Source organism: Sturnus vulgaris, chromosome 14 (assembly GCF_052056855.1).
Source record: "Sturnus vulgaris isolate bStuVul1 chromosome 14, bStuVul1.hap1, whole genome shotgun sequence".
NCBI lineage: Eukaryota > Metazoa > Chordata > Aves > Passeriformes > Sturnidae > Sturnus > Sturnus vulgaris.
In genome coordinates, this window is record NC_142256.1 from 17,338,464 (window position 1) to 17,362,560 (window position 24,097).

The 24,097-nt window shown below is 42.7% G+C and overlaps 1 protein-coding gene across 2 annotated transcripts in view; it reads left to right on the plus strand.

The window, feature by feature from the left end:
• Positions 1–24,097, plus strand: part of LOC106856297 (serine/threonine-protein kinase PAK 3) — a 131,987-nt gene that overhangs the window by 17,491 nt on the left and 90,399 nt on the right. The window contains exon 2 of one of the 2 annotated variants that reach the window (XM_088173421.1): positions 19,622–19,733. The exons of the other annotated variant lie outside the window; for it this stretch is intronic. The gene's annotated coding sequence lies outside the window, so the exon portion shown is untranslated. The remainder of the gene's footprint in view (positions 1–19,621; positions 19,734–24,097) is intronic. 2 annotated transcript variants of the gene reach the window in all.

The following is a 24,097-nucleotide window of genomic DNA, read 5'->3' on the forward strand; positions in this document are numbered from 1 at the left end:
CTGATGATTCAGTTGTCTTTTGCTCTAGCTGGTCCAGATTCTTTCCTGACAAGGCAACACAGTCCTAATAGCCTTGCTGATAAGCCCATGGCACTTAAGAGCACAATGAAGGAATTTACTTAATGCTCCCAATCTCCACAGGGGATATTGCCTCTTGGTGTTCTTTATCAGTGACTTCTTCTAGTGATATAATCAGGGAGCTGCTTGTATTGAAGTATTATTAGTAGCACGGGGAGCTGTCAGATCACTTTGAGTAGATTTGCTCTCTCTTCTCTCACTCTGTGGAGTGAGGGCAAGGCAAACCCTGCATTTCCAGGGAAACAAAAGGTATTGCACTTCCAATAAAGCTTCTTTTTAAATGAACAATGACAAATTAGCAAACTGCTGAATTGAGTTGTTTGTGCTATGGAAGCAAAGCATTGATCCCCTCCCAGACTGTCCATTTTTTTAGCTCATTTCAGCAATATAATTGGGAATGGATTAAACTGTGACTTAGTTTAACCCTTTGTTAGTAAATTTAGTAATAGTAGTAATATTTGTAGTAATTTGTAGTAATATTATGAGAAATCCAAGTGAAGATTAAATGGAAAATGGTGTTTAGAGTCTCAAAAAGTGTGAAAAATTAAATACAGTTTGCTAATCTTTCATATTTTCATTGCCTGCTTTTAAAGCTCACAGAAAAATAGAGAAGATCTGAAGAATTTTGTTAAAAATCCTGATCAGTTCTTTCCTTCTCTATTTTATCTTGAGATAGAAGGAGGATCAGTTGTGAAGCTTGTAGGCTGTAGCGTCTGCTATTTGAGAGGATCTCCTTTTGCACAGCATCATTCTGCATGGTGATAAGAGGTGTAGTAGGGGGGCAGGGCTGTTTCTCTGCCCAGAGACTTGAGAGTTTCTTAGAAGTGGCACTGAAGTAACTAAGGGCGTGGCAGAGCATCTTCCTCTGTTCTGCATTAGCTGTTGAAAGAAATTGTACATGTTGTCTAATTAATTAAATTTCCAAGCTGTATAATAGCATATTTGCTGGAGAGAAACTTTAATGGCACCACAAAGTGTCCTTGAGCAAATTAAAAAGATACTACTTTGAAAGATAACTGCTCTGAGCCACACAGGGACTTCTGGGAAATGCCTAGGATGTCTCAAGCAGAAAGACATGTCTTTGTTATCATGAGGATAGTCCATGCTCCTGGGCATCCACAGGGAAAGATCTGCCATTGCCAGAAGAATCTTATAATGAGGCTGCTGGTGGGGAGTTCTGTCCCCAGCCCTCCAGTGGGGAAATGGATGACATTCTGAGATCTGGCATCAATCCTGCCCACACCCTCAGGGAAACACATCTATGAGTTGCCTTGTGAACCTGAACCCTGCAAACCCAGTGAGAGGATTCCCACTGCTCTTGGTAGCTTTGGGGTGGACCATAAATGCTTTGTTGCCATTCTGAAGAGTTCTGGGGACAGCAAACTGAGGTCATGCATCCCATGTCTCCCTTCTTCCCATTTTTCTATGTTTCATTGTAATTTGATTTTCATTTTCCTTTGTCCAGGTCCTTGTTTTCTGGCCACTTAACCTCCTGCAAACCCCCTCTAGTCAGTGGGGTAAAGGGAAGTTCTCAGACCTCAGAGTTGTGGACTTTTCACTCATGGCATCAGAAGAACTGCCGAGGCAGCCTGGGCTCAAACAGCTCCTGTCACACCTGGATGCCACACCAGCACAGGGTGTGGGGCCTGACTTTGGGTGTTCATTTGGATCTGAATTTGCCTGTGTAGAAAGGCACTTGGATCAGACCTTCAGTTCAAAACTCCCTGAGGATGAAGCTGTAGGCTGCTCCCAGAGCCAAGGGGGATTTATCTGAGGGCGTGGGTACTTTGGATCAGCCCAGCAGTGGAGTGTGAAGATGCAGGAGGTGCTGGCAGTGAGTACTGGGGCAAACTAAAGCTCATTTCTTTCTGCTTGGTCCTCTGCTGCATTTCTGGAGGCTGTTGTGCTGGTAGCAGAGGCAGGAAAAGTGGGGGTGTCTTTACTCTTCAATCCATCCTCTTCCAGGAAAGAGGGACCTGGTGAGAGGTGAGGTATGTGAACAGGGAGAGCAGTGATGAGATGAGGGTTGCCTTGGGCTTGCTACATTACAAACAAATGCTCATTGGAAACCTGGCTTTTGGTTTCCATTTACAGCTCTCCCTGTTGTACGCTTCATTTGGCAAGGCTTTGGATTTTGTACCTTGCCCTCTGTGAGTGCTGGAGGGAGGTTTCCCACACAAGACTGTTCTGCTTGGAAGCATCTGGGATGTGACCCAAGTGTGGGGCCAGCCCTGCCCTGCCTCTTACTGCTGGGGGCTGAGTGTGTGCCCAGGTTATGTCATGAATCCCAGGATGTCTCCATACCGAGTTTTGTTTAGCTGCTGTGTTTTGTGCACTCTGCCAGGTGAATTCTCATTCCTGGTTGTCCTTCAGCAGGCGTTTTGCCCTCTTGAGGCCTCCTGGCTGATGGAGAGGCCATCACAGGACCTCCGCCTCCTGGGGAATACACATTTATTGCTGAAATGATTAGGGTTTTAGAAATTACTCTCTAATTCTGCAGCTGACAAATTCCCCTAACACCAACACCTTTCCCCCTCCTTTCCTGGCTGTTGAATTTTCGTTTGATGAAACAAGCAGCACGTGTGCTCAGAGTGCTGGTGAAAGGGAATTTCCTAACTCAAAGGTGAACTGTTAGGGCATGTGTGGGCTCCTTTAGGAAAGTGAGTATGTTTATAATAAAATTTCTGCTGTGTAGAACAGGAATTTTTGGTACAAAAGTTCAATCTTCTTTTTGGATTTTATAATGGCTCCCTGGACTGTTTGAAAATCTTAACTTGGTTACAAAGTCTGATATAACCTGTGTGCACAGCAGTCCAGTGCAGAACTTACTGGTTATTTAGCTGGAATTCGGGGACTTGGGGGAAGACTGTTAATGCACTTGCAATATTTTTACTGTGTGTGGTGATCTCACTGATCAGTATGCCTGAGAAGGACGGGGATGTTTGCAGTTTGTTAGTCCCATGATTTTCACAAGATAGAGGAAAACTGGAGGCACTCTGTAGCCAGGAGTGCACTGGACAGACATTCAACATGTAACACAGTAGACAGCCATGGAAATGGTACACCAGGCAACTTCCATAAGGCATGTCAGGCCTTATGTGCACTCACATAATCACTGTGTAATTTTGTAATTCTGTAACTTCGCCAAAATTAGGGAGGCTTGGAAAGGTAGAAAATAAAAAGGTAAGGACAATAAAAAGCAACCTCACTCCTGTATTTTGTATCTAGGACCAGAAAAGAGAAGGAGCTTTGAAAAATTTTCATTATGGCAATGTTAACTTCTGCTCCCCTTCCTCCTCATGTCTTCCCCATGTGATTTTCATACGTTTTGTATTCCGGATGCTTTCAGGGAGGAAGGCTGGAAGACAAGAGAAGGGTGTGAGTTTCAGAAAGCTCTAATGAGAAGCACCTTGGGTGTTTTTGTCTCCTGGGAGAGAAGTTTGCTGTGTGTTCCTGCCTTGACTCCTCCAGCAGCACCGAGGGGAGCATCCAGGTTGCTGATGCCACAAGGGAAGAGGCTGCTGGGATTTCATCTGTGTGCTGGACCTGACTTATAAGAAGTGGTTAACTAGAGCTAAAGAGCATTGCAGGCATAGTTGAGCTGAAGGAGAAACAATGTTTAATTTGACTGGGTTGCTAATTGCAAGGCTGATTTTTCAGACGGGGTATCATTACAGAATGGAGGGGTGTAAAAGTTGAAGGGGTGAAGAGTTTCTCTAAGGAGCAAAAGTCCCTGCTGCTTAGGGTTGTTTGTTCACTGTTGCAAGAGCTGGGAATGGTTCAAGATGCAACTTGATTGCTTGGAACAAAAGAGATACTAAGCTATATGTCCAAACTTTTCAAGAGATCAGTGCAAATGAATTTCTGTTTCTTAATGCTGGGCTGAGGCAACCACCATGGGGAGTCACAACACTCCTCTTGCAAGCTCTTGCTATATTTCGTGATACGATCTACACCACATACATCCCAGCATTTCCTTATAATGCATAGGTTAGTGAGAAGAGATTTGTCGTCTCTTTTGGGACTTTCCTGGGCTTTTACAAATTGTGGCAGGAAAAGCACTAGCAGGAATGGGGGTTCCCTGCTGAGCTTCCTGGCCAGTGTTTTTAAATTTAGTATACTTATGATGTGGAAAGTAAATTTACTTTAAACATACTAAGCTGTGACTGGAGCAAGTGAGCAAGCTGAACATGTCTTGGAGAACTCTTATTATTTAAGAAATGAGTTCTCCATTCTCTTTTTTGTTTGTTTTTCCTGTTTTTGTTGAGTGACTTTCCCAAAATTTATTTTTCTTAGAAATGTGATGGAGCTAAAACTTGTGACAAATTCTTAAGGACTTGTAACCTGAACAGGATTGCATCCAACAAAACCTATTTTTTTTTAAAGCAGATTTAGTTTCACGATCTATCTGACTATATTTGTCCAGTTCTGTGTAATTTGGATAGTAACAGTTGGCATCATGTGTGGTTTTGATCCATGAGAGGCTATTTCTTGTTTAATCCTACTGATTTCAGGAAAAAGAACTCATGTTGCCAGCTTCTTACACTGAAAGCTGCAGAAACAAGGTCCAAATAGATTGGCTAAGCAGATTCCTTTGGCCTAGCAACAGTTTGTTTCACCCATTAATAGAATGAAAATGGCTTCTGGAATTAGTTCTGCAGGGAAATGCTCATCTTTGCAGATGGAACACTTACTCTCTAATTGTCTTATAATCTGGTTTCAGCAAAGATTCCAGTTTTCTGGTTTCAGCAGGTTGGGTTTTTTTGGTGAGGAATATAATTTGCCAGGAAACACGAGCAAGGGGAAGGTGAAAGGAGCATGAACACAGCTCAAGCAAGGTACTGGTTTGGACATCTGTGAGCATGTTTGTTCTGGTGTAGGTACTGAAACCAGGCTCTGGATTCAGCATTGCTCTTGTGATATCAGTTCTGCGTCTGCTTTGGTTGAGGTGATATACTGTGTGGTGCATTTGTAAGCAGGATATGCCAAAATTAGAACCATTTATCTGCCTGCATTTTCTTTCCCTCAAATGTACTACTTTCAGCCACAGGGCCTTGATCAAAACCAGTTCTGATTTTTCTCCTTTTCTGGTAAGAAGGGTGGAAGAACAGGGTGAATATTTGTTGTTTTCAGTCCTATATCTCTCTTTGGGTATTTTTTTTTCTCTGGGTTGGCTTTGTTTTGCAGATTGGAATTTGAAAGGCAGAGTTGACTTTTCTGCCCCAGGAACTGGCAGAAGAGTCTGAGGGTGAGCTGACCTTGTAATGGCCATGGCTGCAGAAAGCTGTTCTATTGTGACAGAGCTGAGTTGTGTCTACGGCCAGCCCATGCAGGCTCAGGGGGTGTGGGTGATGAAGAATAGAGGTAGACTTACTTTGTCCTTTTGAACAAAACCCCAAAAGCAGGAGCAAACAAAGCAGGGGCACTTTGGCACAGAGAGGTGAGGTGTTGGGATAACTTGTCATCCTCTTTGGTTGAACTGCAGGACTGCACCATGGAAATCAGCCTTGTCAGGTACTAAATGTATGCCTCACTAACTTACAGTATATTCAGACCGACAGAGTTTTCCTAGTTTATTAGGCTCATTTGAAGAGGAAGTTGTATGCATTTTGCTAGCACAGCATTTTGGACACCTCTGTGATCTCCAGCCACACTCTTAAACCTGAAAGTAAATTCTCATTTAATATAGGGCTTACTTTTCCTTTTCCAAGTAAGTACAGTACAGTACTCAGCTATCTTGGACTCTGAGGCTGCATTGTCATTTCCCACAGATGAAAGGGTTGCACAGGATGCCCTTCCCTCAAGCACCAACAGCAGCTGCTCACTTCTCCTCATCTCCTGTGCCATAAGTAGCTTTTTGAGTGGACCTACGAGCCACCCATCAAATTCCCCTGCAGACCTGTGAGCCACCAACCCAGCCAGTTCATCAAGAGAGAAGATGCTGTAAACTGGGGATGAGATCTAGCAGAGCCATGTGTTCAGATGAGTCCCACTAGAAGGCAGCTCTGTCCCAGCAGCTCCCAACAAGGGGCAGATGTGGTCACCTCCTCAGGGAAGGCTTTTTATGGCATGTAGAAGAACAGGATAGTGGGTAAAATCTGTGGTTTTGAACACTACTGCTGGACAGATGGTGAAATGTTCTGGTTTGCTTCTTGCATGTGGGGGAGTGAGATAAATACCTGCTGCTTAGGAAGGGTGTGATGGGCAGTGATGAAGTGGAGGAGAAGGCTCCTTTACCTTTACCCATCTAAAGTCTGCATGACAGCAGCAATAATTTGACCCTAAATTCTGGAGTAAAATTCCCAAAGACTCAAGGTGGGTTATTTTGGGCTGCCTACTTGATCTGTTTGCAGAGGAGGTTATCTGAATAGATCTGTCCAGACATTTCTAGAGTTTCTCTTTCCCTGGCTATGCTGTGCACAGTAGTGCTCAGCTTGGCTATTCACAGCTGACTAAATCCTTTTAAGAATCCTTTTAAGAAAGGTGACAATGGATATGGAGATATCATGAAGAGTGAGGTAATGAATGAGAAAGGCTAAACTAAATGGGGACTGAGCAGTATAAACTTGCTCTTATAAATAGCACTGCACTGAAAGGATGGGTTTTATTTAGAAAAGTAGTTCCCAGGGAGAACTTAGATTTTTCTGACCCGTAAGTTCATAAGTTGGCATCTGTGAACTTCTCCTTCCTTCCCTGTTAAAAGAGAGACAGGTTGGCACAGGTTAATATTCACCAGGGAGATTCCAGAGACAACATCCCCTTCCATATTCATTAAAGTCATGGTATTAGTGTCTGATGAAACGATGATCCTCCCTGTCAATCAACCTTGCTGGCCTATGGAGCACAGGAAAGTGGATGGGATGCAATTAATTGTCCCAGGCTCTCAGTGTTACATCTTGTGTGGCAAAATCCTCCACTGGCTCATGGCTAAGTGGAGTACTCCTGCTGTGTGTTCCAGCCATAGCTGCATTAATTCTGGAGGCGACCGTACCTCAGCAGAGATGTAGGTTACCCTGGACTTTGTTTTACACATTGATTTGGGGTGGATATTGGCATAAGGTCATTGCCTAAAGCAGAGATTTGCAAAGAGCTGAAGGGAGTTAATTGTCCATGTGCCATTAAAATGCAATATAATTATAAAATCTCATTAAAATGCCATATAATTAAATAACTGTATTTTATTTTAGTTATTTATATTTTGTGCAATGCACAGTGATTTTTGTGCATACATCTCTGTTAGAAGCACTCAGCAAGATGAATGTCCCTCCTAGTGCTGAAAATTAACTGTTTACTTTTTCTAATTTAATGGTATAAAAAGGAATTGTTTTACTATTTAAGAAAGGTAATATCTCAAGACTTCATTTATCTCTACTTACATTAAAAATCTCTGACATGACCAAAAAGGCACATTATTGCTTTTGTCTTGAAATAAACAAATCAGACTTTGAGGCAGCCAGGAATCCTGAAATAAAATGAGAAAGGGACCTTATAGATGAAATTGTGGCAGTGAAGTGGAAGATTATCTAGTGGAGTTGTCATATTGGCTTCCTGTGGCTTTCATTTATAATTGAATTAAATGCAATTTAGCTGTACGTAGATAACACAAACAGAAGGGTACCTGAACATTGTCTAGTAGCTATGGGAAAAGCAGTGAAGGAACTGAGAGAATTTTGCCCATTAATAAATAAAATGGCTTGTGGGGATTCGGTTTTTTAATTTCTTCTCTGTGGAAAATCTGAAGCCAGAAGAAGAAGGGTATTGGCAGGGAAAGAGGTTACTGTGTGTGTGAAGGCCATTGGCACCTCAAATGATAATTTGGGCTAAAGGTTATCCTGGGGCATTTTTTGGATCTTTGGTGAAAAGTTATTTTCAAATTTTTCCCAGACAGAACTTCATAACACTGTGAAATACCAGCTTTGCAGAATATCTTCCCTTTGGGAGTGATTCATTGTGGCTGCTGGGATTTTCTGTTTAAATGTGGTTGTTTGTTTTTTCTTTTCGGTAGTGGTATTTTTACCTCTACTCTTAAAAGTTTAGGAAAAAATGTTCAGCTGGTAAGAAAGATGCAGGGAGGAACTACTGAACTGATGAAGAGATAGTGTTTGCCCCCTTAGCAAAAAACAGTGGTTTGTGTCATGAAGATTTATTAGTTTAGGAAAATATGTGGTATTAAAAGGAGATAGCAGTGCTCAATTTCCTCACATGCTGTGATCTCACTGATCTCAAAGTAAATGGCTTTAATTTTCTATGCTAATAATGGTGTTTTATCTCAGTGAAGATAGAGCTTTGGAGTTACCGGAATTGATATTGGCTTAGACTAAATTATTATCTGTGCTTGTTCAAAAATTTGATAAAATAAATATCCTTTGCTCTGCAGCCGGAAAGTCCTTGGAGCTGAGCTGTTTTGACCGGGACTGAGCCATGAGCATGTGGGTTGATGACCTGGAATGTTTTTGCATCCTATCTGAACTGGGCAGATACAGAAAAAGTAAACTCTATGTATGCTACAGATACCAGGCTGTATGTAAAATTAGGGTAGTTCAGAGCCCAGACTCAAACAAGAGACCTGGGAACTGTACTAGAAATCATGAATATTCTCAGAGTTTGCCCATCCTTTTCCTTATAATAAAATTGAGCCAACATGAACAGTTGTGTTGGCCACAGTGGCGCTGACAATGGAGGGACATAAATGTTCAACATGGGAACCCTTACATTTTCTTACCACTTCTTTGTTGCTCGTCTTCAAAGCTTTATTATCAGTACTGGGCAGCAACCTATGATAGGTTTTTAAAAATATTTATTATTCATCTCTTAATCTAGATTTGCACATTTGTCTTCGTGCTTACACGATTGGGAATTCAAATTTTGGGATATTTCTGATAGCAGCCAGTAATGTAACTAAGTCCTGTTCAATCTCACCTACATGCTGAAGAGAAAAAGGCCAGAGATGTGCTGCCCAGTGACATAGGAAAGGTCCTGTCCTGCTTGGAAATTATTGGAGAGTCCTGCTGTTATCAGCTTTTGAAGTGAAGTGTTGCCAGATTACTTGACCAGTCAATAATGAATGCTCATTAATCTATTTTCTGCTTCTTGATAACAGTTGTTTGATAGCTTGGTCAATTTCTGATTGCCATTTGAGTGATAGCCTCCCGCTGCTTTGCTCTGTCCTTTTGTTTTAAGAATGAAGAGAGCAAAAATCTAAGAGTCTATGCATTCCTGAGCTTTGGGGATGAGGTTTAAATGCCAGATTTTATTTTTTCTTTTATAATTTGCATCAGTATTCAGGATCAAAATCTCTCGCAATGTGTTTTGTGACAACACTGAAAGTATAAATATAGAAATCACAGACAGTTCCCTGGAGACTGAAGGCCTAATATGTGAATAATCTCACCTCCTACTTTTAACAATGTCATAGGAAAAAAAGGTGTATTATACATATCCGCAGCTCTGCTTCCACAGTGTCTAGTCTGGTGTGTGAAGTGTGTGTGTGTAAATATTTGAAGAGTAGAGCTCAAGTCTCCCACAAGACTACACAAATAAGGTGCTATAACTTCACGCTAGTACTTCCTAAGGTTTTGAATCTGCCCTGTGGACAGGAGCCGAAGCACACTAATTCTGGACTTGTAACTTGTGCAGTTAATCCAAGGCATAAGTCTCACCAGAGTTCATCAGTATTGAGGTGTTTCATGTGCAGATAGTCATGTAGTCCACTTAAAAGGCACAAGTTACCTAATCGACTATATTTAAAATGGCACTCTAGTTCTGCTTAGTCCTCAGCAAGCATCTCTGAATCGTAAAATCATTCTGAAAGTGGGAAAATCCAGCTAGATTGCCAAATTATTAAATTAATTTTTATTCATTTAATATTAATTAATTAAATTAATAATTATTAATTATCAGACTACAGGCTGAGGATTTGGGAGTAAGGGGAGGAACAGCCAGACACTCTGGGTTTGGAAAAGTCTCTGACTAAAGCGCTTGACCGTGAGCTCTTTCAGTTCCTACTATTGTGTCCAGAATCCCTCTGTGTGTGTGTACGTATATATACACGGATGTATGAACACAATGTTCATACATTTGTTTATATGTATATATAAGTGTGTATTTGTGGGTTTATGTATTGACCTAGGGTGACGTTATGGTGCTTGTATCCCCAGTCGTGTGTTCTGTTTGTGCTTGGTATTATGTCCTGTGCTTTCAGGACTGACTCTGAAAGTGAAGGTTTGTTTTGTCCTGTTATCAGCTGGCTCACCTCCCCCATGGTCTGTGTTTAGGAGAGGCTTGCTGTCTGGCTGGGCTTTGCTTGCTTTGCTTTGCTCACTTGCTTGCTCGCTTTTGGCTCCTGCTTTTCTTGCCTTTGCTTATTAGTTAGTTCAGCTAGGCAGTGTAGTTTTTTTTTCTCTGGACTGTTTTTTTTTTTTTCTCCCTCTTCCTTTCCTGAATACCATCTGAACCTGTTCCGGACGGAGACCTGGGAAACACTAAGAAACACCGGGAGTCTGCATTCTGTGACCTGCAGCAGTCATCCCCCAGCGCCGGAGACTGATAACTGGGCGACCACTGGCCGCAGAGACTTTCTGAGTTTGTCATCTATTCAGAGCGGTGAAGGAGGTTTTTTTTGTCATCTGGTGTTGGTTTTTTTTTGTGCTGGGGAGTGGTTTCACTTGTTAAATAAACAGTTTTTTTTTTCCACTCCTCTCTGAGGAAATTCTTCCCGAACCTGGTGGTGGGGGGAGAAGTCGTGGGGGTTTGTTTTCTGGGGGCTCCTTCCTGAGGTTTTCCCCCAAATTTGCCCTAACATGCCCTGGACATGTATATAAACTGTAAAACAATCAGAGCACTGTTGAGTGGTAGTTTTATTTCTCTCAGTCTGGGCACGGTGAGGAAGGAAACAGGGATGCTTTTCTTAGGGCAGCAGAAGGGGTGGTTGTGCCCCTTGTTACTGCCCAGGGTGTCCCACGAGCTCTGGGTTTATCTGGCACAGAGGGATGCATCCCACTTGGCTGTAGGAGGCAGCTGTGTCCAGCCCTGGAAATAGGGCTGTTGTTGCCTGTTCTGTGCTGGCATTCCCCATTATGGAGCATTCCCTCTGACATCTCTTGCTAGCACAAACCTGTCCTGTGTATGCTTAAACTAAAGAGAAAACAAACCCAACCAAATTACTTTCAGAGTCTGTCCTAATTTTATGGTGCTGCTTGTGGCTTCTTGAACAGCACAGTTGCTGTGTTTAGGAATTTTATAAGAACTATTTGCATCAGTGTAACAGCATTTCAGAACGTATGTCCTTTAGATCAATTCAAATGCTGCCGAAATAAATGAATGCACAGGTCAAACAGTGATTCATGGACAATGCTAATCAACTCCATGTCTGCTGAACTGCAGATTACTCCAGTATTGCTTTCTCAATGCCATACTCCCACAGGAAAGCTGAAACAGAATGTTGGTCAAAGAAGACAGGCAGGAGTTTTTCCTGTTGAAAAGCAGGAGCTGCCAAGTCCTAACTGTTGAGAAAGGAATTTTTTTTTTTTTTTATGGAAACCTAGTGAGGCACACCTGGATGTCATATTTTGAATTTTAACTTGGAATGTTTTTGTGATGGAGAAGTTGTTAGCTTTGCACAAGAAATCAAACTTCTTGGTTTATAGGAGTAGGAAAGAGAGAATTTATCAAGTCTGTGAGATGTGATACACAGACAGCCAAAGTACTTTAGATCTGAGTCTTAAGCCATCTTTAGATGACTGAGCAACCACTGAGATCAGAAGTTGTGCCTGAAGAGCAAATCTCTCCTCTAGAGCATTTGTCATCGGCTTATCCCAAAGTGCTTCTTAAATGAGGCTGCTTTCCTAATTTCCTGTTCAACAGTTGAGCAAGCAGTCATGGAGAATGACATGGGGAACAGGCTAACAGGGTGGAGTCAGGACCTGAAATTGCTCATCCTGAGATGCAGGAGTAAAGTTATCCTTAGAGTCTCCCTGCCTTCGAGGTCCCAATTCTGGAGCTATGGAGATGGTCCAGTAAAGATGCTGGAGTAGTTGTAGTGTGTAGCTGTGTGCTTGCTCTCTTCAGCTTCTCTGCTTCACAGTCTTCCAAAATTATACCAGTACATCAAAGGCTGAATGGTTTTCTCATTCTCCTTCTAGGAGACCTTTAGAATAGATTAGAATATAATTGAATCAAATGTCGCCTTGAAGGATACCTCAGCTTCTTCTTGTGGCTCTCTGTGGTGGCCAGGATCCCTGACTGCCTTGCACTGTTGGCATGAGTAGTGTTTAACACCCTGTACTCTTCTGAAGGTACTTTTCCTCATGATCCAACCCTCAGAGGGACATGCTCTCATCTCATTTCTGTGCATGGAAGCATGAGACTGAGGAATTGTGGAACAAGACAGGAGAATGGATCTCATGCAAAGTTTGAGTTCCAGTTTGTGCAGGGAGTCCTAACCAAACCAGCCCGGCCTAAGCAAACCATCACTCCACATTGTAAGCCTGCTTGTTCTGCCTCCAAGACTTGATTCATGGCCCTGGCCTCTCTAGTCTGGGATTCAGTGATGTAATTCCCAAAAGTTTTGCTTGATGGAAAGCCAGAAAGTGATTAGATGATCTTGCAGTGTATCAACAAATCACTCACAGATGAATGTTGATTTATGTACAATATAAATCACCCTAAATGAAATTCTCTGATTTATCCAGCTTACTTGTAGCAGGAATGACTGATTTAGTGATACTGAGCCTAGCCATTAATGTACCATGTTAATAAATTGCAGTGGGCATGTGTTAAACTGGGAAGTCAGAGTTTCTGACTTCACCCTGTGCTTTGATGTTGGGCGCCTTAAAAGTTGTGTCAGCTACGAGAGGTATTGCCAGGCAGAGGACACTGTTGACACGACCTTACCAGGGATTTCTTCTCTTGGAGCCTGGGGATGCTCTGCACTTTTGAATTTGGAGATCAGATCAATAATCTTTTGCTTTCCCTTTCTGACTCCGAAGTCAGCAGAAAGAAGAGACAGGGGAGAGTCCTTTCTGATGGGCACATAGGGGAGAAGGGAGGGTGGGGCTTGATGCATCTGTCTGTGGTAACTGTTGGTTTGTTTATTGCCTGCTACTTTATATTTAGTGGAGTCTCAGGAGATCAGTGTGGGAAAGAGGGGGACAGGATTTAAAGTAAGAAGAAATTGCTACTGTCCTTTAAGCTGAGTTCCTGAATTATTTAAGATGTGGTGTTTTCCCTTGTAATTCTCACACTGAGGGTAATAGCTTTGTAACAGAACCTGGCAACTGTGCAGAGAACCAAGCATCTTCCCCTAGCCTTAAGGCAAAAATTTTCTTTTAGGTCTGTGCTGCACAAGAGTAGGTTTTGTGAGGTATGAAATACAGCTGTGGTTATGCCCTGCAAAGCTGTGAGCTTTCCATCTTTTTATAAAGTTTTATTTTACAGTAGTACTAGGCTATAGGGAGCCATAGCCGGACAGCTCTGTGATAAAGGTGGATAATTCATGTTTTTCCACCAGGACATCCAAGATGAAGGAGTTTCTTGTGTGCAGCAGTTGCTTTTAAATGAAATTACTTATTTCATAATTGCAGGTAGGCATTGCTGTGCTTTTAAAATGGAAGATGGCTTTGGCTGCTGGAACAAAAGATAATTGTAATTAGATTGGGAATTAAAACAAACTCTCCCCCACCACACTCCTCCCCAATACTAGGTAATGCCAGATGAGTCTTGATTATAATTATAGTGTCATGGGTGATAAATGGATATAGTGTTGCTTTAAAAATGACCTCGTGCACATGGAGATTTATCAAGTTATTATTATCGCTATATGTCTAGATTAATCAGTCATAAACAGAGCTACAGGGGGGCTGAGGAAACTCTCTGAATTGAATGTTTTCCTGAGACCCAAAACTGGACAGGTTGACTGAGTTTCTGTGGCTTAACAATCCAGTGTCTCCCTTGCCTATGGTTTGATCCTGGGTGCGTGATATTCAGCAAGGAGGGGTGGCTGTACAGCCTGTCATTGGGATTGAACATAGATGGACCTTCCATTTCCCCCAGTAGGAGTGTTCTTCCTAAAAGGATCACAAATTGTCTGCCAGTTTCATGGACTTGGTGCTTGCTCCTGCACCACCCAGGCACAGCAGCCCTGCCACAGAGGAAGCTTGTTAGACTCTCTGAAGCAGCAGGTTTTGACAGACTGAAGACCTTTCCTAGGTCTCAGCATTAGTGTTCAGGCTCTCTGCTGCAGTGTGAGCATCTGGACAGCTTCCAGATTGCAGAGGCCCAGTGCAAACCCAGGCAGAAATTTTGGTAATTAGAGGTTGTAGAGGTAAAAAATTGCAATTGTGAGAAAGACTTCTCTGAGCAGTGTCCTGGTTTAGGGCATATTTGGGAGATAACTTCTAAAGGGACCCCCCCTCACAAGGAAGCAGACCTGAGTGGTCCCTCCCCCCCAGCTGGTTCAGGTAGAAATTTCCTCAGAGAGAAGTGGAAAAAACCTGTTTATTCAACAGGCACAGCACTGCCCAGCACAAAAAACCCAAACCAATACTGAACAACAAAACCTATCACTGCTCTGAAGAGATAACAAATTCAGAAAGTCTCTCTTCTGTGGGGGGTAACTCGGTTCAGTCTGTTCTCAGTCCTTCTGGCACTGGAGGCCAGGCCCCGGTGGCCACAGGTGCAAGCTCCTGGTGCTCCCCCGGGTCCCCAGTCCAGAGCAGGTTCAAATAATTCCAAGAAAAAAGGAAAAATAAACTTTCCGGGGAACTTTTCTGCTTCAGTTAGTCAGAAATTAACTAAAAGCAAAGGAGAGCTCTCTCTGCTGTCCACCACTGCAACACAGTCCAGGAGGACAAGACGCCTCAGACATTCCACATTCCAGCGCTTCTCCTTCTCCCTCCTTCCAGCCTTAAAGGTACAAAACTTACTTCTGGGCTAAACAGACAAATGGAAATACAATTCAACATGACAAAGTCACCCCAGGACATTGCACCCCTTATCCCCATATTGTCAACTCATTACCAAAACAAAAATATATATATTCTAACTCATCACACACACCCCTTATGCATACACATATATATGGTATACAACTATGTACAGATAATAGCAGTAACACTCAGCAAACAGTGATATTTTGCATATGGTTCTCACCCAACAATCAGATCTCCCTGAGGTACTCATTGTGTTGTTCCATCTTTCTGCATTATCCACCATGTGCAACCTGGTCCCTGAGCAAAGACAACTCCACGAATGGGTTTGTACTTGAAGCAGAATTGATCCAAACTGTCTTCCCTAACAAAGCTCTGACCACTGGGACTTTGTCTCTATCTACTATATGGAGGCAGGGCCTGCTTGGTTAATGGAGCCTCAGGTGTTAACTAACCAGGTGGCCTTTGCTAGATACTGCTCCCAGTTTTTGAAAGATCACCCACCCAATGCCTTCAAGGTGGTTTTTAACAGTCCATTTTACCTCTCCACTTTCCCTGCAGCTGGTGCATGGTAGAGGACATGGTACATCCACTCAATGCCGTGTTCCCTAGCCCAGGTGTTGACAACTCTATTCTTGAAATGAGTCCCATTGTCTGACTCAATTCTCTCAGGGGTGCTATGCCTCCAAAGGACTTGTTTTTCTAGACCCAGGATGGTGTTCTGGGCAGTGGCATGAGGCACAGGGTAGGTCTCCAACCATTTCATGGTGGCTTCTACCATGGTGAGCACGTAGCGCTTGCCTTGGCGTGTCTGGGGCAGTGTGATGTAATCAATCTGCCAGGCCTCCCCATACTTGTACTTGGACCACCGCCCCCCATACCAGAGGGGCTTCACCCGCTTGGCCTGTTTGATGGCAGCGCACGTCTCACAGTCATGGATAACCTGAGAAATACTGTCCATGGTTAGATCCAGCCCTCAGTCTTGTGCCCACTTATAGGTGGCATCTCTGCCCTGGTGGCCTGAGGCATCATGGGCCCATTGGGCTAGAAACAACTCGCCCTTGTATTGCCAATCTAAGTCTATTTTTGACACCTCTATCTGTGCAGCCTGATCTACCTGCTTGTTGTTTCAGTGCTCCTCATCAGCTCTACTCTTGGGGACATGGGCATCTACATGGCAGACTTTCACAGGTAGTCTCCCTACCTGGGTGGCAATGTCTTTCCACTCTTCAGCAGCCCAGATTGGTTTCCCTCTATGCTGCCAGTTAGCCTCTTTCCACCTTTCCAGCCATCCCCACAGAGCATTGGCTACCATCTATGAATCAGTGTAGAGGTAAAGTTTCGGCCACTTCTCTCTTTCATTTTTTTCTTTGACTTCTGTTACAGCAAACCTCATGTTAGAGATAGAATCAAGATGAGACACACACTCTTGTTCAACAACATGAGAAGGGGCCTAGTTTATTCTTCTTCACAACTTAGCTTACAGACTCTAACGCCTCAATGACTCTGAATATAGCAAGCTCACACTGTAGGCTTCCCTTACAGTCTTTGACTACAGATTCAGACTGACCTCACAGCATCGATTCTCTCTTCCATTTGGCCAGTCTTCATTTGGTCCCTCTTTCCTCACCTTTTAGTCTACCTCTGGATCATTCCTTCAGCTTTCTCAGTTCCTTCCATTCCTAGAAATCTTCCCTGACCAGCTAACCCACCCTTTTATCACACTCATCCTTATCAGCTATAGCTGTGCCCTATTAAGGACAAGGCTGTTTTTGGTAATTAGCACAGCTGTGACTCATCAGGGGCAAGGTTTCCTTCTCCTACAGATTTTTTCTTGTTTTTTTGCTTAGATCAGTGTTGAGATCAAAGGCTTTCTGATGGGACTGACAAAAAACGTTTTTTTTCAGTGGGAAAGAAGATAAAGGAGTCCAGTAAGTTATTTTGTACAACTTTCTACTATATCAATTATGTTAATTGAGCTTGCTCCTATGATTGAGGTAAAATGGATGTTGATCATACGTTTGGATAGGCTTTTGGCTTCTGCCCTGTGAAAACTACCTCCTCCAAGTGAGAGTTCAGTCTTTACAGCTCTTCGCCAGGCAGCATCTTCTAAGCAGTCTCACCTATGACTTGATCAAGCTGTTTACCATTACTTTTGCTCTGTCAGTCGCAAGAAACCCACTTGCTGATATTCTCTGCTCACATCACTGTGGTGAGTCTGAAAAACTCACCAGATATGAGGTAACCATCGTGCTTGTTTTCCTTTGGTACTTCCTTGAAACCCTCTCAGCTGGAAAGTGGATGTGTTGTACTTACCTGACACTGGGCTGATAGCAACTGAGGCTTAGATACTGTGCTCTGCATTGTTTCAGCTCTCTGTCCTTTCATTGCCTTTATGGGTATGCTGCTAGTAATAGGGGTTACAAGTGGTGGAGGACAGGAGCAGGCATCCTTCCTGATTGTCCATGGTGTTATGGTCCCTCAGCAAGTGCCTGGAAACTAATATATTGATTAATTCCTTCTTGGGGTGATAGTAGAAGAAGTGAGCTACAAATGCCTTTAGAGGATCTCTTCCATTGCTGACCAGTGTGCTTTGAACAGTGGGTTCCTTTCAGCTGTGTCTCTCCCCAAACATGTTTTATCAATTTTCTTGATTTCCTTCTCCCCTTTAATTTTTCCTTTATATTTCTACCTTATGAGGCAAGTAAGGAGATCATCACAAGCTCCATGCCTGCAAGGAGACAAGGACGAGTTCACTAGTGTTTTGACCATGATAAATAGTCATTCAGTGGCACTGCTAGGCTTTCAGAGAAGGAAGGATCTACAGGCAGAGGTTACCATTTCCTTAATGAATATCTCCTTAATGAGAATATCTACATAAACCATCATACAACCCAGCATATAATCCTTCTCCTTTTCCTCTCTAACAGTTTGTTTCACTGCAGGAGAGTGCTTTTGGGTAATTACTTCCAGCATTTAGAGAGTTTCCTGATGCCTCGCTGTAAGTATGCTACAGGAAAATTCAAACTGGCAATTCATGCTGGAGAACAAGCATGAGGCAAATGTCTGTGATGGAGAGGCACAAATTATCAGAGAGCCTGAATTCAGCAAGATGCGATTTTTCTCCCCTGGGCATTCCTCCTTGCACAGCTTGCTGTTTTTGTGGCCTAGTTTTCGTGAGAGATTTTTGACAATAGTTGTGAATGTTGACGTTTTCTTCCATTTTATTTTTTTTCTTCCATTTTATTTTTTTTTCTTCTTTGAGTTTGAGCTGAGCACACACAGGAGTGAGGAAGCTCAAGAGTGTCAGATTCAGCTCTACTGACAGTAGGTATCATGTCCTAGAGTCTGCTTTATTAATGCCCAAAGATGGTTCAACGTTTCTTTCCCCCATTATTTCTATTGAAAAGTAGCTTCTGCCTCATCCTTCTGGTCACAGAAACATTATAATTTCCAGTTCAAGTTTGCTCATGCCTTTTTATTCCTCTTTGATTATTTCTAGTCACTGATCTTGACTAGCTATTTTTCTTCCTTGGTGTTTACTTTTTAGTTATTTCTGGATTGCAGCGATGACCCTTCTTAGCCTCTGTTTGGTTAAGCTAAAAAAAGCTGGCTACTCTGGTCTGTCTGAGAGGAATATGCCTTATTCTGATTATCCTGCCAGTCTTTGTCAGACTGTGGCTTTTTTACAACACACACGTACTGAACATCAGTATGTGTGTGCTGAAGAGGGGCCCCCACAACACCCTCTGTGTCCTGGCTGGTTCCTCCAGGTTCTGACTATTTTAAATGGATTTGCTCATCACAAGAATCACATGTGATTTTCAATAAATACATGGTTTTGTTTTTTAAACCGAAACCCCAACCACAATTCACTGAATGCAAAGATCAAATTCTTGCCTGTGCAGACTAAGGAATGGTGTGTAATTCTTTAGTGAGTTTGAGGGTGGAATTTTTGCTGGGACAGTCCAGTTGCTGAAAGTATTTAAACAGTTTGATTGCCTTGCTCTGTAAGAGCAGACAGTTATTGCCATCAGTCCTTTATATTCATCTGCTCTACTTTAAGTTTCAGTCTCTACTTCTCTAGGCAGGATCCTGTTTTGTAGTTACAAATGGAACATTTAAATACAGTAGTTATGGGTTGTGTCTGAGCTCTCTGATTGTTTGCAAATCACCACAAAATCTCCCAAACCCAATGCAATAAAGTCCATATCAGAGTAAGTTTTGCCAGGCAGCCCAGGTACTGCACAGGGTGACCATGTGAGCCTGATGCAGTGAGGTCTGAGAAAATCAGTCTTTGGTCTGGAAAAATTAGTGAGTGGAGTTATTGTGCCATTTGAAAGTATGGGAGGTGCAGGTAGGAACTAAGAGCTTCAATGTAATTGTAAGCCATAGGTCAAAATTTCAGTCAGCGTAACAGAGAAATTGGTGGCAGTGTGTGGTTTTCTGCCAGATGAAGATTGGGCCTAATACTTGTTTTCCAGTAAAAGGGTCCATTCAATCAGGCAGCCTGCCTGGAGAACAAAGGAGCAAAACAGATTTTAATTGCCCAATGGCTATTCTTTCAGCACAGATCTGTGCTTATATGCCAGAATAATTTGGGTTTGTGTCTGACACAGGAGATCTGACTTGTGGAGGGACTTCAGTCTGCGCTGTTATTCTTGGAGGACTGAGGAAATGAAGGCATATCCTCCCTGCCCTTAAGAGTATGCACCTGAAGACACCTTTCAGGTAGGAGTTATTTTTTTATTGGCGGCCAGACTGGTGAATGATGTGCAAGCTCTCTTTAAAGTAATGTGAGAGGGGAAGGAAGAGATAGAAAAGAGATGGGACATAAAGGTCCTGAAGGGCTTTCTTTGGCCTGGCTTATTTTAGAGGTGACATTTCATATGTCAATTTAAATTAAGCCATTTCAAAGAGCACCCACCCTAGAACCTCTGATGCACTTTTAAGACAAAGTGTGGGGCACATTAGATAACTGACACAGTTGAGAACAGAGAGGGAGGGAGCAGCAGGAGGAGCTGAGATTAAGTGTTTCATGGCAGGGCTGCTTTGTCCCCTGCCATGTGTGATCACATGTAATTACCAGGCTGTAGTTCACCCCTGTTTTCTTTATCACATGTTTGGGCCTAGTGTTCTGGTGTGTTAAGTCAAGGTATCTCATACTTATGTCATGGTTTTCTGCAGCCCTTCTGATCTGAGTAAGGTTTAAATAGGAGGCTTGTCTGGGTGTTGAACAGTTAATGTTGTAGAAAGCTAACACCTGCATCTGCAGCCTTGTCCCCTCCTATGCAGCTGAAGAGCATTTCATGATGGCAGGGAAATAATTCAGTACAACCAGGCCCTGCTCTGTGGGCAGTGAATAAGCTCAAGTGAAGTAGAGGTCATTCATGTTAATCTGAAGCAAATAGGATTGTGAGACTGGGGGAAGAGGGTGAACCCCCTTTTATGTACAATTCTATAGCTCAGAGGCTTAGAAAACACTTAATAGTAAACATTTGCAAAGAATCCATGCCATTAACCTTTTCTGAGAGGAGAGACTAATAGTTTTCCTGCTTCATTTTGTGCAGGTCTTGCATTTTGGTATGTATGCAAATCGTGCTGGGTGGCAGTGTCTCATACAAATCAGCTTGAAATGCAAAGGCAGCCATGCAAGCAAAATGGCTTGTCTTTCCCTGCAGCTGCAATGAGACTACTAGCAGAGGAGAACTAGGCAGGGAAAGAACCTGATTTGTAAAGAAGCATCAGGAAGAGAGAAGAAAACCAGAAATCCTCCTAAAATGCTGTCCCACTAGCAGAAAGCTTTGTGTACATGCTACAGTGCTTCCCTGTGTTTTTGATGATCTGAGGAGCATCCAGCACTGTTTTATTTTTCTTTGGGTTTTGGAGTGTCCTTATCCTGACTTCTCAAGGCAAGGAAATATATGATCGACTCATGGCTATGCAGAACTGGGTAGGTGATATTTGTGAAGAAGAGATGAACAGCACTTTTTTGAGATCAGGACTGAAATGGGCATGGAAGAGGTAACACAGATGTGGAACATAAGCAGGCACTTTTGCAGGAATATTGACTGCTCGTTGTAAAGACAGTGGGTGAGGGCTGGGCATTACATTGGGCTGCTGCTGTTCTCTGTCCCAGATCCTTTATGGATCTCTGAATCAGGTTTTTTCCACACTGTTTAACAGTAGCTCCTGATACAGCTGCGTAGAATCATCCTAATTACGAATGTAATGTGTCTCCAACCCCTTTGCAATATTTCTTTTATGAGTTGCATAGGATCAGGCATTTACATTTCCAGGAATGCGTCCCCTGTTCTCTCCTTCTTATACTGTGCTTTTCTAAGTGTACCAGGAGCAAGTATCTAGCAGAGTGGACTGAGTTTGACTTTCTGAGTCTGCAGTGTCTCTTGGTTAACATGGCAACAAGACCACATGTTATTTAATTTTAATGATAGGTGACAGCAAAAAATAAGAGAAAATAGAATGGAAGCTGATCAAAGTTCATAAAGACATGTACTTCCTTGGCTTTTTTTTTTTTTTTTTTTCCAGCCAGACCTTTTCGGAGTTCTGGCTCTTTTGACTTTGCTGTGCTGGAGTTGCCCGGCAGTGCTGCTGGGCTAGATTGTGGGGGAGCTCTGAGCAAGTGTATGCAAAGCACTGCAGCAAGCAGGAAAAGGGGCTGCTAGGCATTACCAGCTTATTCTCTGTGTAAGTGCAGACACTCCCTCCGTTCAGGGAGGTGAGCTGTGATAGAACAGTGATGTGGCTCAGCTTTCTCACTGTGCCTCGCTAGATTATTTCGTGTTTGCTCTTTGATCTTTTTCCACATTGAGTAACAGGCAGCGTGACTGCAATGTGATGGTCTGACTGCAGACTGCGTTGTCTTGTTGAAAAATTAATTGCCTCAGAGCCTTCAGTCTATCTCCTGAGCTGTTTCCTGTTGCAACTAGGAAAGCTGGGATTTCCATGTGGTTTTGAAGCTCAGAATTCTGATGTGCAGTGGAATCCTGTCTCTGTGTTCATTTATTACTGCTTCTGATCCCTTCTTTTCTCTTCCATTATCTCAAATGCTTTAGAAAACTTCATTTTTGACATACTGTATCATCTCACTTGAGTTCCCTTCTGTGGGCATCGTAGTTCAGTAGGAAATGCAATGCTGGTTTGAAACGTTTGCAGACAAGATAGGGAAAAATACATCTGTGAATTATTATGGGTGAGAGTAATGGCTTTTACGTTTGGTGCTTACAGATGTTTTTTGCCTTTTCATCTGCCAAATACTTACTCTTTCCAGCACTGTCTGCATCTGGAGGTTGTGTCTTGGTGGGAAATTATATTGGCCATGCAGCCTGGGTAAAGCTGCCTTGCCCATCTCCTGAGTGCTCTGGCTCTGTGGCTCAGCCCTTCTGTACATTTGTATTGGTTTTAGCATTTCACCTCCGATCAGTCATGAATGATTCTGTAGCGGGAGATTTTGGTATTTTGTAACTGCTCATCCTGATATGAACTGCAGGTTTCCCTAAGAAGCTGGGCTGTCCTCTTCTCTTGGTACCTAATCACCTCCTTCCCCCTGCAGTGACAGCCTGTGCTTGTGACACATTTGCCTCTTCACAATGGTGGCAACAGTTGTGTTTTTCCAGTGAGTTCTCAATCAGACCTCACTGGAGATTAAGCAAGTTAAATCCAGCTTTTTCATTGACCAGACCATTGCCCTCTATAAACGATCTTTAGACAAAACCCCTTTTTAAAATTGTGTTAGAGTTGTCCCATTTGTGAGGTGTTGTGTATGAAGGTCAAATCTTTGGTTAATGTTTCGTTTCCATGGCCTTTTGTAAATTGTGTCCATTCCGTTCCTACTGTGTTCCTGGCAGAAAGGGAGGAGAGATACCATAACACAAGTAATGCCCTCATTTTTCCAGCTTCCCTGTGATACAGAGATGCCACTTGTTTTTGCAGTTTTTGGCAGAAGTAGTCTTTAACTCCGGACACTAAAAGTATATTGGACTCAAATTAGTTTTAATTGCTGAGGTACAGGAGCTGCTTTCTAAAGGTGCCAAAGACCTGCGATTTCATTTGGAATGTCAAGTGTTTGGTGCTTCTAAAACCAAGTTTACTGTGGAAGGAAGCACTAGGTGGAGTAAGCCTTTTGTATTTTCATTTCTCTCCCTCTGCCTTGCAGGCATCTATATCCAGTGGTGCTTTCCATGAGCAGAGTTGGTGCCATACTTCAGTTGCTGGTTTCCAGCCCCATCACAGGGCTGTTCCACTCTTTTCACGGTTAGAAGGTGTTTTCTAGCTTGCAGCTTAAATGTACGGACAACCTATACCTGCTGCCAACATCACCAAGGAAGAAAGGCAAGATGCAAAGGCTGTATTTTAATTAGGCTACAATCTAATTAACTCACATGTGAAAACAGGCAGACTGCACACTGTGATTTTCTTGCTCATTCCCACCTCTTTGGGGATTCGTTACCAATCTTTCTCTCTCAGTGGGAAGAACCTGGAATCCAGGAGTTTTGAACTCTGTTTCTGGCAGTGCTATTGCTTCACTTGTGACTTTGTGTCTGTTTGGATTTTGCTTCTGGGGCTTTGCAAATGTAGGAGAGAAACTAACACATTTCCTTCACTTCTCAGCATTGATTGTGAGCCCTAATTAACAGTTAGAAAGGAAGGGGCTTTAGACTACAGAGTGCTGCAGACATATATTGCTGTGTGAATATAATTAACAAATAATAGCACATATGGTATAGGAGTTCCCACACTGCATTTTGTAATAGTTTATTTTAATTATTTGTTTACTACATACAGTTCATATCAGTCGTACTGTATATCTCCTTAATATTTCATTACTGCTTGAGAAAAACCTGGGTAGGAGATACTAGTATTTTCCCTCCTAAAGTACTGATTTAATGGTACTGTGATCCCAGGTAAAGGGAAACTCTTAGAGTATCCTGCTGTTCTTTGGCTGCCAGTTCTCAGTTTCCAGCTCTCCCATCATGGCCCTGGTCACAAGAGAATGGAAATTTCTGACCAGATAGTCTGACCTGCCACGCAGAATGGGTCACAAACATTCATCCAAAGATTTCTACTTCAAGCTC